This window comes from Pteronotus mesoamericanus, unplaced genomic scaffold (genome assembly GCF_021234165.1).
Source record: "Pteronotus mesoamericanus isolate MK-2021 breed Mesoamerican mustached bat unplaced genomic scaffold, CSHL_Meso_final contig_116, whole genome shotgun sequence".
In the NCBI taxonomy this organism is placed as follows: Eukaryota; Metazoa; Chordata; class Mammalia; order Chiroptera; family Mormoopidae; genus Pteronotus; species Pteronotus mesoamericanus.
This window is the reverse complement of record NW_026555027.1, coordinates 38,368,499-38,384,983: the sequence shown is the minus strand read 5'-3', so window position 1 is coordinate 38,384,983 and position 16,485 is coordinate 38,368,499.

Here is a 16,485-nt window from a genome sequence, read left to right as displayed (position 1 = left end):
GGGAAAGCAGTGCTGTGGGAACAGATCCACGACCAGGCCACCGAAGTTCTTCCCCAGGAGGCTCTGCTGCTCTTCCCCTTCTGACCGGGAAGGCTGCCTCTGTGCGCACAGCAACCTGCACCCCGCCCCTTCCTCTTTCCTTTTCTGATCCTTAACCTCATTTTTGTTATCCCCTCCACTTGTTTTCTTTATTTTCTCTTCCACCGTCTCCGACCCCAACTATGAGGTTTATTAATGCCTTTGTGTTGAGGGGTCGGGGATGGGAGGGACCAGGATCACAATTGCGTCCAAGGAAACAACTTAGGTTCCTTTAATTTCCTGCCATAGGATCTAAATGAATTTGAACACAATGGAGGAGGGGGTAAGATTCTGCCACTTTTTTTTTTCCAGTCTGTTAACTGGTATTGATGCTAATGTCAAAAGTGGCTTTCGACATCATTGACTTTTTGCGATTTTCAAGCTTTTGAAATTGAAAAGCTCTTTTCAAATCACTCATCAGGGATAAGGGAAAATAGTATTATTTCAGATGTAACCATTATGTTCAGTATTCAGGACCCAGGAAGGGTAACAGAAAATAACTATTCTTTCTTCTCACTGCCCCGGCAAGCCCATTCTTTGGGATAATGTTCTTTTTCCTCTGGGTGCAACTTAGTGCCGGCCTTTTTCTGGTCTTTCTCAGATTTAACCAAGGGACTAAAATGTCCTTTGCTCACTGGATTCCTCCAAACAATTGCAATTCAGTTATTAGCCTGAGCGTCTTCCAAAGTTTATGCTTCCCCGCTTCCCAGTGGGACAGCTTTAGGCTGGGCCCTAGCGGTGGGGAAAAGGCTTGGAGCTGACTGATGTTTAGCTTCCCACCTTCTTATACCTCTTCTGCCCCAGCTAATTAATGTGGTTTCTGACACCTCCAGGATTAAAGGGTCAGGAGGGCCGGAGGTTGAATCAATCACCAATGACCAATGATTTAATCCATCACCTATGCAATGAAGCCTCCATAAACACCCGAAGGGATGGAGTTTGGAGAGCCTCCAAAGCGGTGAATGCCGCCACATGCTAAGAAAGAGGTGCACCCCAGTTCCACAGGGAAAGAGCTCCTGCACTAGGGACCTTTCTGGACCTTGCCCTATGTACCTCTTTATCTAGCCGTTCATCAGGATCGTTTATAATATCCTTTATAGTAAACTGGCAAACATTAAAAAATGGGAAATTCAGGAGGAAGAAGGAAGGCAAAGAGGCAAGAAAAGTTCCGTTTGACAGGTGCTGTCATGGGTGGTATGGGTGCTCACTGGGCCCGGCAAGTGTTGACGCTTTCTCTCAAGGGTGTTGCCATAGGGAAACTCTCCCACTTCTGTGGACTTTTACTTGCAGTTCCTGTGACAAAGATATGTAAATATCTTCAGATTGGTTTCTAATGAACTTTCTATCAGTCCCTCCGTCCAGCCTTTTTCTCCTGAGATCTCATTGATATCCTAGGTAGCTCTCCTAGGTAGAATCTAAGGCAACCCCAAGGTAGCTCTTTGTCTTTCTTAGCTCTCACCTGGTCTACAAGAAGTATGTACCTTTAACCTCCCATTCAAAGGGAGTGCAGTTACTTCCTAAACCACAGTCCTCTGATCCAGGTGGAGTGATTCAGCCCCAGGCTTGGTCTAGATCTCTCAAGGCAGAGCTGGGTACAGATTCAGAGTCTCCTCAAGTCCTCTGTGTGCAGGGGTACAAATCAAGTACTCCAGGTGGTCAACCTGAAGCCTTGTTCACCGACCATGGATAAAGGATACTAACAGCATACTGACAACTGTCCCTTAAGAAATCTTCCAATTTCCATCCATTGTTTGCCTCTTCAACTTGAATTCTTTTGTATTCCACAGTGAATGAAGGGGAAAAGTTGCAGAACTGATTTTCAACATCTGTTCTCCTGGTTCTGCACCCTGATGTGGTTTCTCAATAAATTTCTTAGTTTGAAACAGTCATTCAAACTAAGAGACTATTTAGATGAAACTCCAAAATGTGAAAGCAGGAGTTAAGAAGGGTCAAAGGTCAGCCACCACCTCTCTGAAGTCAGTCCGGCATTTAGAGAACCTGTAAAAGGTCTGCGTGCAGCCACCAACCACAGACAAACCTCGGCGTGATCGAGCTCTTCCTACTAGAAATGAGGACCTTCAGGTCTACATGGATTAAGAGATTTGCTCAGAATGACACAATTACAGGCACCAAAATGGCAACCAAATCCCAGTCCCTCCATGCCTACTCCAGTGAGTCGTCACAGCACCATTTGGGCTGCCTCCTGTGGCTCTCAGAGAAATGTAGGGAACAGTAGGCTGGGCAGCCTCTGTGGCTCTGTGGCCAAATGTCTGGCCTCAAAGCCTCCTCCTCATGAACGCTTTGAGTGATCCTGGGCAGATCTACTGTCTTCTCCGAGCCTCAAGTTTCTATCTGTAAAATGACATTGATAATATAAAGAATATACTGGGTAATTTATAGGAAAGTACTTTCCAAAATGCTGTGCCTTGGGCAAATGTTAGTTGTCATTATTATTGTGAGAATGGGGTAGGGAGTGAGCACTGTTTGTTCAGGATAACTTTAGTCTTAGAATTATTACAAGATTTATTATAAGAGCACTAATTTGTGATGGTGTTTGGTTATAAGAGATGCATGAACTAAACAAGTTTCAAAAGTTTTTTCTATTCCTTTTATGTAACTGAAGTTTACTATTATTACCTAACTTATTAAAATATCTACTTTTTAATTTTTTAAAAAATATTTTATATATTTATTTTTAGAGAGGGGAAGGGAGGGAGAAAGAGAGGGAGAGAAACATCAATGTGTGGTTTCTTTTCACATACTCCCACTTGGGACCTGGCCTGCGACCCAGGCATGTGCCCTGACTGGGAATACGAACCTGTAACCCTTTGGTTTGCAGGCCGGCACTCAATCCACTGAGCCACACTAGCCAGAGCTAAAATATATATATTTTAAAAAAGAGTAGTATGCATGCTATAATAATGTTACAGTGTTAAAGGACAGCAAAGGGCACGTACATTTCATCCATATCCACGAGCTGTAAAAATCAACTAGAAAAACGGATTACAAAGCACCATGGGACAAAGGCACAAGTGTCACCACAGGCCTGGGCAAAACTGTGTCCAGAGTAAGAGGACTTTCACCTCCCAAAACTGTGGAAGAGAACATGGCATCATTCAGTTACAGAGCACGAAGCACCCACTTCAATGCTACACGGGGCCTGATGGTATTTCTAACACCCAGAGCAAAAGTACACACCAGCTGCCTGGCGCAATAGGAATCTCTGGACCTAATCAAAGTCAAAGGCACAGAGAATGTCAGGGCAGGACAGGGAGGGTCCTACAGAGCCTCTGAGGGAAGGCTGCTGGCCTCTGATGGTTCCCCAGCAGGAAACCCTGCCCTTTATCCTGGCTTGAGGTCTTTGGATTGCAAAATATATGCAGTGCTCTTGTGTGACCTGAGAGCCTTTGAGAAAGAGGAAAGGGGGTGGGGGAGGAGCACTCAATAGGGGAAAATACTTTTATCTTCATTGTTACCATATCTGAGAGAAGTGAGGGAGATTAAAGGAAAGGGCTTGCCTGGACTGGAAAACTAGTAGTTACCATCCAATTCAGCCTTCCTATAGGGGATTAGATGGTCAGGCTTAGGTTTGTTTTTATGTATGTTTAGTAAAAGCAAGAAAAGCAAGTTTGTAATTAACCCCCATAAGTAACAGCAGTGATACAATAGCCTAGGAGACTAAGGCCTGGTGCACCCCAATGCTGTGTAACACGGGTAAACCAAAGGGCCTGATGGTCCAATGATCCCTGCAGCAGGCAGCCTGGATCCATGTATTTCTGCTACTTAAAGCTGTATCATTTTGCACATGGTCTCAACATAATCATACATGTACCTGCTAAATCACTTGTGTTCTCTACTTCCTTTTTCCTTCAGTACTAGCTTAGAGAGGCTCTGAGGAGCATCACTCTCCTAGTCTAGTAATCCACGGGTCGAGTCATTCTACTCTGAGATGGCCCTCAGCCCTGAAGAGATCCTGTGCAAGTTATTCAGGACATTTGGGAGACGCTTGAGCATCCCAGCAAGATATGACTAGTGGGATTACATGGGGAGTGGGGAGCAATGAGCATCCTGGAAGGCAGTCCTAAGAGTAAAATCTGTGTCCAGTCAGCATCCGCTTGACAGCTGGGGGGCCGACTCTGGGTGCCCTCTGGATTGTCACGCGTACCCGTCCACGAGCTCCCTTCGGCCGCTCGGAGCCCCTCCCCGGAGAAACAGGGTCTGAACTATCTCTGTTCCCACAAGGAAGAGCCTCATTCCTGGAACAGAGCCCTGGTTCAATAGACATTGAACTATATGATCATCAAACCCTAAATGTATTTTTTATCCAACAATTTCCCCTTCATTTACTTCTTATCTCCCACAGGGACTGGTGCTCTACAGGCAGGAACTAGTGAATGAATAAATGAATGAATGGATATGTTCATGAATGCACATTGTCTGAATATACATAAAAGCATTTGTATGGCTTGTGAATGTGAGATAATGTTTTTCTCCTAATGTTGTTTGCTTGAATATGGTGCCATTATTCATATTATGATAAATGCACCTTTATATTTGTAAGACTCTGTGCTATTCATAAAATGCTTTCACATGCATTATCTTACTTAATCCTCACAGCAGTGCTGCAAAGTAGGTATTATCATCCCCCACTTTAGATAAGATAGGCAATTTGTCCAAGGTACACTAGTAAGCCCAGATCTGAACTTGAACCCGAGTTTCGCCACATATACTTAACAGTCTTTTCTCTGAGTTGAAGGGTGGTAGGAAGGCAAAGGTTATGTCCATTTGTAAACAGATGCTTGTTTCTGAAGATGTACTAGTTTGCAGTGTCCAAAGAGAGGAAGTGGCCTCTCTAAACTCTGACAAGCTCTAGCAACAGGCACCTGGCTTGCCGCTGGCTACAGCTGCTTTTGAATGCACAGCTGGTCTTACACCAGGTCACTCAACAGGACTTACATTTGATTATAGCTACTTGATACTAAAATAGCTAGTGAAAAAGGGGAAAATCCAGAAAATTATTTTGTCTGCACAATGACAAACAACCTTTGAGGGTAGATTTTTGTCTTCAAGTTGAGTTGCTATATTCATGAAGATACCACAATTATTTCCTCTCCAGTTAAATGTCAGCCCATAACAAGGAAGCCAGCAGGCTTGAACAGCAGGAGTCAATATAAGAAAAACAACTAGGCCTCAAGATGTGGCCTGCTTCCTAAGGCCCCTGGTGCTCTTTTCTGTGCTAATGACCTGTGTTGTTGGCTTTGCTGCTACAGACACACCTCATATCCTAGAGCTATCAGCACCTGGGAAATCATTTAGTGCAGTAGTTTTCAAACTTTGAAAAAAAACAAAACAAAACAAAACGGTACCGAACACTTTATTTAAATGAAGTCTAATATAGAAACCCAAAGAGCAAAGCAAATCCAAGCTGATTTGCTTTGGTTGAAGAGTAGATTGTGATAAGCCTGTGAGTGATGAGCCTCCCACCAGGGCTCTGAAAGCAGGGTAAGCCATTGTTTTACTTGTGAGGAAGTGAGGCTCAGGTAGCAAAATGACAAAGGTAAAGAATTAGGAAATCCACTAACAAGGTTCTGCTACTCTTTGAACTTCTTCGTTCCTCGTCTCAGTGTAACTTCCATTTCAGGCAGAATGCCAGTCCCTTCCTCATATATGCCGTTTTAAGTCCAGCCACTTGTGCCTGCTTACTGCTCACAGAGCCACCCCGGGGTCTAACTTTGCCACACTGCTTAGGAAACATCACATCTCCCAATGTGCCTGGTCAGAGTTAACAGGAGCCCTTGTTAAAAATGCAGATTCTTAGATCCCATCCTTTGGCAGATTCTGATTCAATTGGCTTGGGATGAAACCCAGGTGATTCTTTTTCCCACTGAGTTTGAGAAACACTTCTTGGATGAAATGGGCCAAGGATGTCCTCTTACAGGGAAAGCAAAGAGTATACCTAAGTGGGCCATTCATCTCCCCTGCCGATCTATGTGTTGTCAGGAAAGTTTTCTCTCTTTTCCATAATGGAAGGATGTCAGTTCTCAGGCATGAAGAAATATTTTCAACCAAAACGTATTATTTCCATTTGCTGTTGTGACCACATCTGTTTGAAGGTGTGCTGCTCATAGGTCTTGCTTGATTTACTTAAGTAGGAAGGCAGACTTCCTGATGTGATCACTGCTCCCTCGCTGACCACGACCTCCTGACTGTTCACTTCTGCTTGGGCCCGCCCATGTCACTTGTTCTGTGCCCACAGGGCACCCTCCAGGTCCCTGACTCCTTCCAAAATCATAAGTGAGCTTCATCCAACACGCTGCTCTTGCAGACGCAGCCGGGATTCCAGGACCAGCTATATCCGCAGCACACTCACCCAGCCACTCTAGACTTGCCGTCGTGCCTTCACGAACAACGTGTGAACCCCAGTTGTCTGCTCCCTGGTATCCCAGCTCTCTAGTCTGCTGGTACCACCCCATCTTTTATCATTCCCCCTCCCCCTCCGCACTTATATCTAAGATTTTCCCCTGCCCTACTTTGTATTAGGAAAAATAAGCATTTGAATATTTATCTTCCAAAATCTGGAACTTGTTTCATTTTCTTTCTGGAAAGCATGTGGCTATAACCTGCCTCTCCACTGAACTTGACTCCACACCCCTCTGCCTTGCTCTCTGCGGGCTTCTCTGCAATCCTAGAACTAGAGGGCCACCCCTTTCCTTTGGAACACTGCTGCGCCATTGGTGGGACTGGCCTCAAAGGACGGGGTCACAGAGAACCCAGGGCCTCCCCCGCCTCATCATCCCTAATTCCCAAGGCTTCCATGCGAACAGACTGTAAAGAGGATTAGGGGAATCTATCTACAACTGGGTGCTGAATATAATTATTTCCAGAATCCAAGAAAAGGAGACTGTTAAACCCATGATAGGGGTTTTCTAAGACAAACTTCATTGCTAGCCTTGCTTCTGTCTCTTGAGGTCTTCAGAGAGAGCCCTCACCATAATCGTTCACTGCACAGATAAGTACACACTACTCCATAGATGAATTTATTCTAGAATTTGTCTAAACCACACCCAGAATGCTCCACCCCAACACACACACACACACACACACACACACACAGAATGATCCATAGTATAAATAATGCATAGCAGCACTTTGAGAATAAAGCCCACATTAGGAGCAGGAGGTATGAGGACAGTTTCTGGCAGGGTCACCGTGCAAATGTAAGGTGAAGCTATACCTCTTCAACCTCTATCTCTATCCCTGCTTGTTCTTGGGCCATTTTTAAAAACACACACATGCATACACACACACACACACACACACACACACATCCAAGAAGAAACAAAAATTCACTTTCCTAAAGCCAACCTCATCTGCAAAATTTTCCAACCCAAGAGAAAAAGACTTGTATACAATTATATAGAAATTACAGATCTTGTTAGCCCACCCACTCTGCCGCAGGCACTGACTTTTACCCAAAACAATCAGGCTGCGTGCTTTGCTCACGTAGCATTTAGTGGTCCGCAGGAATGGGATTAAAACCAGTCCTGTGCCTTTTCTATTGGGCTGCAATTGTCTCCTCTCCCAAGTGCCATGAGGTGGCTGGAGCCGATAAGACATATTGCTGGTTATCTTTCAATATCCACCCTCCCTTTCCAGAGTAATAGAGTTTTAGCAGGGCACATGGCTTCTTAGCTAAAGACTCCTATCTTATCTAGTCATTCCTACAGCTAGAGGAAGCCATGTGACCACTGCCTCAGGCCAATGGAATATGAGAAGGCGATATGTGCCTTTTTTTTTTTTCTTTTTTTTTTTTTAGTTTTGCCTTTAAGAAGATTGAGTGTATGCTCCTGGTCCTTTAATTCCTTCCTGCTGGTTAATGGACAGCTAGAACGAAGGCAGGCCACTTAAACCCAGAGACTGACTACCTATGTCTACATTTCTACACAGAAAGAAATAGTATGCACTTTGTTTAAGCTGATGTTTTCTAGGTACTGTCAAATCCAGTGGCCATCTTCACGAGTGTCCTGTTCCTTGAAGGAGACATAACCAGCGAAAGACAGGGCTGGTCCTTGGACCCAGCCTCTACCTTTCTAATGATGTTTCTGTCAGAACATGTACACCTTATAATGGAGTAGAGATATCATATTATATAAAATGTGACACTTTATTCCATGTCCTTTTGTAGTTTCCTTGTTTAGAATAATTACTAATTTTGCTTCAGTTAACATATGCTGTCTAGGGATCATCCATGTCTACAGCAACAGCAGCCTCCACCTCCACAGGGAGCTTAATAGTTAACACACTTTCTGGAAGCACTGATTTCTTTCTCTTTAGTATGTTCAGCAGGGAATTTATAGTTGTGAAACTTAAAGGCAGAAAACTTATAACCGATAAGGATAAAAGAAGCTTTACAAGTAAGTACAGGAAATGCAGGGGTCAAATGATGAGATCTAATACCTATTGACTTCAATCTTTCTCCACCAGTCCTGCTAAGACCCATGCATGAATGAGTGAATTGGCCTTACCATTGCCAAGAGAAACACCGGAAGGAGGAAATTTAATCTTAAACCACCAACCCCATCCTTACCAAGAAGACTAAATTGCCATTTGACAACCCTGTACTAACTCCACCCAAGAATGTATGTTATTAACCTTTTTTTGGATTTTTTTGTAACTAATAATAGCAAACTCATAGAGCGTTTACTATATACCAGCGCTATTCTAAGCAATTTGCACATATTAACTCTATTAATTCTTCAACTCTCTAAGTAGGTACAATTCTTTTTCCCATTTTACAGACAAGGAAACCAAAGGCACGAATATATCTTCCATGCTTGTTAGTAGACTAAATATATTTGAGCAGATGTGAAAAAAGCCCCCTTCTAGAGGTCTTTTTGTTGCTGGGGTGCTGAATGATGGCTGATGACGTAAGTGTGAACATTCACATTTTCCCTCCCACCCGAAACAAACCCCACTGAAACTAACCTGCTTCCCCAGAAGGCAAAAATAAGTCATCTGACTGTACTGAGCCTGCACCTAAAAGTCAGATTATTCTCAGCTGAATTGACCGTTTTTCCCTTCAAGAAAATGGTATCTTCATTGTTTATAGAGCACATCTCATCATGTTAATATTTTTCATCCTGTTCATCTATTCATTATCACTTCATAGTTCTTTTTTTCTTAGAACATCTGGTTTATTACTATATAAATGTCAATAAGAACTGGAATACTAATATTGATTTTTGTTTTAGAAACAAAAATGATTACTTACAATTCAAAACTGTACTTAATGAGAATCATCAGTTAACAAAGAACCCACATAAGGTACATTGGATTTTTGACCAATGCAGTCATGAGCCAGCTCTTCCCATGAAACTTTTTTATAATTCCCTGTTTTCTTTGAATAATTCCAAAGATTTTTATAACTTTCTAGTATCAAGACAATACTACTGTGTTACATTATCACATTATTTTATAGTACCCCATCTACCATTGAACTGTTGAAAGAGTTTTTTGCTTGCCAATTCAAAGTTGAATAAAATTTCTTTTCTTATTTAAATAAAACTAATTTTTCTCTATGCTATCTGTGGCAAAAATTCATATTTTTCTCCATTCCTACTTTCTTCCATCTGAGACACCAAAGCGATTGTCTAAAACAGTAACAACAACAAAAACTAACTAAACTTTGTAACAACATCCCCTTGCAGAGAGAAGTGGTCATGTGTTCTGACCAATGAGATGTAAGTGAATATCAGTGGGTGGGAATTTTAGGAAATCTCTTCAAAAGCAGTAGGCACCCAGTCAACAAATATTTTCCCTTGCCTTTTCTCTGCTGTCTTCCAGGAAAGTAGATGTGGTACTAGGAGTGTTGCAATGAGCTTGGGCTTGTGATGCAAGAAGCTAAAAAATAAAAGCCTATATTTGTTTAAGCTTCTGTTTTTCTGGTTTCAGTTACTCATAGCCAAGTGCAATTTCTAACTTTTAAGTGATCAGATAAACAGCAGCAGAGGATATCGAAGTTTACACATTGAAGCCTAAAAATTGGGATCGGTCTACAAAGCATGATTAAACATTCTGCTATACAGCCATTAGGTATTTTTATGCAGATCTTTTATTGATTATGTTAGTGCAGCTGTCCCAATTTTTCCTCTTTGCCCACCTCCACCCAGCACCCCCCACTCCCTCAGGCAATTCACACACTATTGTTCATATCCATGAGTCATGCCTGTAAGTTCTTCGGCTACTCCGTTTCCTTTACTGCACTTCATGTCCCCATGGCTAGTCTGTAACTACCTATTTGTACTTCTTAATCCCCTCACCTCTTCACCCATTCCCCCACACCGCCCTCCCATTTGGCAACCATCAAAACGCTCTCCATATCCAAGATTCTGTCTCTGTTCTTCCTGTTTGCTTAGTTTGTTTTTTAGATTCAATAATGTATTTATTGCTATTTTATTGTTCATAGTTTTGATCTTCTTCTTTTTCTTAAATAAGTCCCTTTAACATATAATACTGGTTTGGTGATGGTGAACTCCTTTAGTTTTTTTCTTGTCTGGGAAGCTCCTTATCTGCCCTTTGATTCTAAGTTATATCTTCACTGGGTAGAGAACCTCAGCTGTATGTCCTTCCTTTCCATGAGTTTGAATATGTCTTGCCAATCCCTTCTAGTTTACAAAGTTTCTTTTGAGAAATCATCTGACAGTCTTATGGGAGCTCTCTTGTAGGTAAGTAACTGCTTTTCTCTTGCTGCTTTTAAGGTTTTCTCTTCATCTCTAACCTTTGGCATTTTAATTTTGATGTGTCTTAGATTGGGCCTCTTTGCATCCATCTTGTTTGGGACTCTCCGTGTTTCACGGCCTTACATGTCTATTTCCTGTACCAAATTAGGGAAGTTTTCTTTCATTATTTTTTCAAATAGATTTCCAGTTCCTTGCTCTTTCTCTTCTCTTTCCGGCCCCCCCATGCTGCTAATGTTGGTGTGCTTGAAGTTGTCCCAGAGGCTGCTGACACTATCATCATTTTTTTAAATTCTTTTTGCTTCTTATTGTTCTGATGGCTTGTTTTTTGCTTCCTTGTCCCAAATCATTGATTTGATTCTCAGCTTTATCCAGTCTGCTATTGTTTCCCAGTAAATTGTTCTTTATTTAAATTTACCTTTGTTTCTGACTGGATCTTTTTCATGTTGTTGAGGTCCTTACTAAGTTCCTTGAGCATCCTTATAATCAGTGTTTTGAACTCTGCATCTGATAGATTGCTTATCTCCTTTTTGTTTAGTTCTTTTTCTGGAGGTTTGATATGTTCTTTCCTTTGGGCCACGTTTTTTGGTCTCCTCATTTTGGCAGCCTCTCTATGTTTGCTTCTATGTATTAGGTAGAGCTGCTATAACTCCCTGTCTTGGTAGTGTAGCTTGATACAGTAGGTGTCCTATAAGGTCTAGTGGCACAGCCTCCCCCATCATCCAAGCTGGGTGCTTGAGCTGTGCCCTTCATGTGAGCTGAGTACACCCGCCTCTTGTAGTTGAGCCTTGTTTGCTTTTGGCAGATCAATGGGAGGGATTTACCCAGGCCAGCCAGCTGCAAAGATGGCTGTGACCACTGACCACCAACCTCTGCCCCCTGTGGAGGATCAGCTGTACAGGGGAAGGGTGTGGTGCTCTGACATGGTCTGTAGTTGTCCACTGGGTGCACAGGCTCTGGTGTTTCCTGGATGGTGCAGGCCAAGGTCAACCCTAACCTGGGTTCTGCCCAGGGCCACCCTGCATGAACTATAAAGCAATCTGAGATGGCTGCTATGTGTGCTGGGCTTGGTGATTCCCAGGCAAAGCCTAGCTGTGAATCTGGGCTGGCTGCTGCTAGTGCTGGGCCTGGGGGCACTTAGCAAAAGTTATAGGGGGCTGGTGGCTCACTGAGGCCAGCTGTTGCTTGTTTGATAGGATTTAGGAAGTTATAAAGCATAAGCCAAGACCAGCCATTCATATGGAAAAACAGTTAACAGTTTGGTTGGGCCCATAAGATGGGCGGGATGGAGTCTAGGGGATCTCCAGGGCACGGCAAACAGAGTTAGCCAGGTTGATGGAGTCTCAGATATGTCCTCTGCCTGCCAGCTCTGTGGGTCTGTAGGGGGAGGGCTCAGAAAAGGGACCATAGCCTCTGCCCACTTTTCTGTGTGGGAGAAAGCTGCCTCCCTAGCTCCCACCTTTATGCCAGACACTTTGATTCCTCCCTGTATGCTACTGGTGCCATTCAATCTCCTACCCCAGTTCTGGAGCTCAGAGGGAGGGAGTTTGAGTAAGCCCATGTGTGGGTTCTTTAAGGGGAACTGCTTGGGACTCCAGGAGTTTCTTCCATTGAGTTAATCTCCACTGGTTTTTGCAGCCAGAAGTTGTGGGGACTTACCTTCCTGGCACTGGAGTCCTGGGCTGAGGAGCCTGATGTGAGGCTGGGAGTCCTCCCTGCCAATATATCCTTTCTGAATTTTTATCCACCACACATGGATGTAGGACCAGCCTGTTCCACTTTTCTGTGTAGAAATTTTCAGAATTCTACCCTCCTACCAGTCAGGATGAATGTGGTTTCTTTAATTCCACAGTTATCAGACTTGCATTCAACTGGATTTCTGACAGTTCTGAGTGATGATTGTTCTACATTTTAGTTGTAATTTTGATGTGGTTCTGCAAGGAGTCAAGCCACATTTACCTATGCTTCCTTTTTGATCAAAGTCTCCCATTAGGTATTTTCAAACAACAGTTGAAATACAATCATCTGTTGGTGAATCAGATTAATCATTTAAAAATATGATTCAGTTATTAAGAAAAAAAATACCTGTGCTACCATCTACTCTCCACTTATTTCAGTAAATTAAGTTTGGACATAGAAAAGAAGACATACACTATGATTTTTGAATTATGAAACTGACAAGAAGTACATAAAATTTTGGATTTCTTAACATGAAGAATTCTTATACTCAGGAATGTGCATGTACATAGCATTGTTCACAAAAACAAATGGACTTTTAGCTTTAACAATGGAAGCAACAGAGACTTTTAAATTGTAGAAGCTTAAAAAGTATGAAAATGAATGAGTCTTCATATATATATGATAATATCAACTATTTCAAATGTACCAGTAATGGGCCAAGTTCTGTAGCAGATCTTGTACCTGAAGAAGAGAGGTATTTAGTGGATTCATTCACATATTTTTTAGTTTATTTTTCTTTTGTCCCATAACTCTGAGAAAGTCTCCATTCCCAATGCAAATACAAAGTGAAAAGATTTGGAGAGGCATTTTATATAATTACAAGTTCTCTCAGTGATAGCTCCTAACCACAACCATATTAGTTTTCCACTGCTATATAACAAATTACCACACACTTAACGACTTAATCCCCATTGATCACCCTTCACTTTCATAGGTCTGAAATCCAGTAGGGCATACTGGGTTATCTGCTCAGGTTCTTATAAGACTAAAATCAAAGTGTCAGTAAAGCCACATTCTTGTCGGTAGCTCAGGACCCTCTTCCACGCTCACTCTGATTGCTGGTAAAATTCAGTTCTTTGCAGTATAGAACTGAGGTTCCCATTTTCTCCCTGGCTGTTGGCCAGGGGTCTTGTGCCCTCCTTCTCTCACAACTTAGCAGTTTGCTTTTCTCCCAGGCCAGCAGGGAAACTTTTTATTGATGCGTTGCTTTCTTTTAAAGAGCTCATCTGAGTAAGCCGGGCCCACCCAGAATAATCTCCCATTTGATTAATTCAAGGTCAATTAGTAACCTAATCACAGGAGTGATGCCATATCATATTCTCTGTCCCCCCTACACACACACACACACACACATTCCAAGGGAGGGAATTTTAGAGGACATGTATGCCAGGGGACAGATCTGGGGGCCATCCCAGAATCCTTCCTGCCACACTAATCTGGAGTATTTTGTTACTTGAAAGAGTAGTTATAATGGTTATTTTTAATTCATAGCTCTGAGGGGGGAGGCAATGCCCATATTCTCTTCTAATTATCTGAAAATATCATGGTCTTCACTGCACTGTCGCCACCAGTTTGAAATTAGGTATTCAACACGTTAGGGTGACTGTTTCTTCAAACTGGAAAAAAAAGGGAGTAGCTGTCCCTGTTCCATTCTTTTGCAGATATGCCATCAGCGACGCATTTTCAGACTTCCACCCAGGGGGCTGCCCCCAGGAGGTCCCCCGAAGGCTGGTTCTGCTGCACGGTTTTGGAACGGGCAGCAATAGTGGCCATTACCTCAGGAGTTCTTAACTGTCTCTAGACTTTACTGACGGGAAGGGATATTTCTCTGACCTTCCCAGTTATCCCCTCAGCTACATCATATCCTTTATTAAGTCTATTTTAGCTAAAACTACTCAGAGTAATTTGTGTTACTTGCAAACAAGAATCCTGACCAAGATGGGGATTAATGGCAGATGTGGTAATGGACAACAGACCTTTCAGGAAATGAGACTGCGTGGCTGCTCATCTGATGTGGTCATGTGAAAAGGCAGTGAGACTCCAGACCAGGCCCGCATGGAGAAAGCTCCTTAAATGATCATTTGGTCACATGGAATGAGGACCCTATCAATGGCTGGACTTTCAGGGCCCAAGTGTGCAGTTGTACAAGAGTAGGAAGGCGTGTGAAAGAAAAGACTGAATGTCAGTCTGGATGCTTCTGATTGTTATGGGTTAATTTCATGTGTCAGTTTGGCCAGGGCATGGTACCCAGATATATAGTCAGTATACATGTATACACATACATGCATGAGCACACATACACACATCTTATTGGTTCTGTTTTTCTGGAGAACTCTAATACAGACAGGCTTGAAGTTTGACCATGGCCTGGATCAAATTATGGTCAGAACCATGCATGCTCTAAAAAGAATGTCTCAACAGCATGGTGGTTACCAGATGGGAAAGGGGGTGGGGAGGATTAAGAGGGTAAAGGGGGTCAAATACGTGGTGACAGAGGAAACTAGACGTAGGGTTGTGAGTACACAGTGGAATATACATATTATGTATATAATATAATTGTACACTTGAAATTTATATAATGTTATTAACTGTTGTTTACCGCAATAAACTTAATTTTTTTAAAAAAAAGAGTGCTTTATGTGGCCACAAGGCTGTTATGAAAAAATAACATGTTGCTAGCCTGTGGATTGCTGAGTTACATCAGCTGATTGCACAGTCTCATTGCTTCCCTTACATGAAAATGAAGGCATCGTTTAGGGAGTAGCAGCACCAGCACTCCGTTTCCTAATTACCATGGGGCATGTGGGAGGAGTCTAATGATTCATCGAACTCCAAATTCCCTAATTTCCCTGAGCCTGCCTGTGCCAGCTGAAGCAGGCCTTCCTGATCTGCCTGATGAGGCTGTCCCTGCCTTTCTTCAATTCCATGTAATGGCCTAGACAGAGGCAATTACTTTGTAAGAGAAATCTATTTCTCCTCATCTCCTTCCCCTGAGAATCCTCGTTGCCTAGAGGCTTATAATTAGAAATTTCCAGAGGCTTATTACAAAGGCAAACAAAGAAGGAGAGAGCTTACACACCTGAATGTATAAATACATGCAGGCATACAGTAAGCAAGATCTTGCTCACTTATATCAGCAAAAACTTGGGGAATGTATATGGGAATGGATTTGGAAGATGCTTGTGGTATAGATTTTCTAATGATGACAGAACAACACCTCCCAGACACGCTCTTCTTTGATGCTCCTCCCAGCATGAGTTGGGAATCTCTTGTTCCTTCCCCTTGAATTCAAGTGGGCTTGTGACCGGCCGAAGTAAAGTTATGTGACTTTGAGACTGGGTCATAAAAGGTAACAATTTTCTGCCTGGCAGTCTTTGGGATGCCTGCCCTTACAATCCAGACACCATACTGTGGAATTCCAAACAACCACATGAAGAGGCCGCATGGAGGGCTCCTAGCCCACAGCCTCAGCTGAGAGCTCAGGCAGCAGCTAGCATCAGTCCCCAGACAGGTGAGTAAGCAGGCCAGTCAGCTTCTCACCTCAGTGTCAAACCTTTCCAGTTGAGGCCTCAGATGTAATGGAACAAAGACAAACTGTCCCTATTGTTCCCTTTCTGAATTCCTGATTCTCAGAGTCCACGAGCCTACCAAAAAGATTTTTTATGGCACTGAGTTTGAGACAGCTTGTTCCACAGCATTAGCAACTAAGACAGTACTGGTCTGAGTTACTGATAGTGTGCTTCTTAGAGGTTCTGGAGTCAATATCCTAGGTCAAATAGAGTTTAAAGTTTTGCTCAATTAGTTCACTGAAGCATGCATTCAACAGTGGTCTTCCCTAAACAAAGATGTAAAAAAGTTGTCTGACATTATAAAGAGGAAAAGAATACCAAGATTTGGAATAAGTAAGAAAATGTTGGTGCCTGTTTATAAT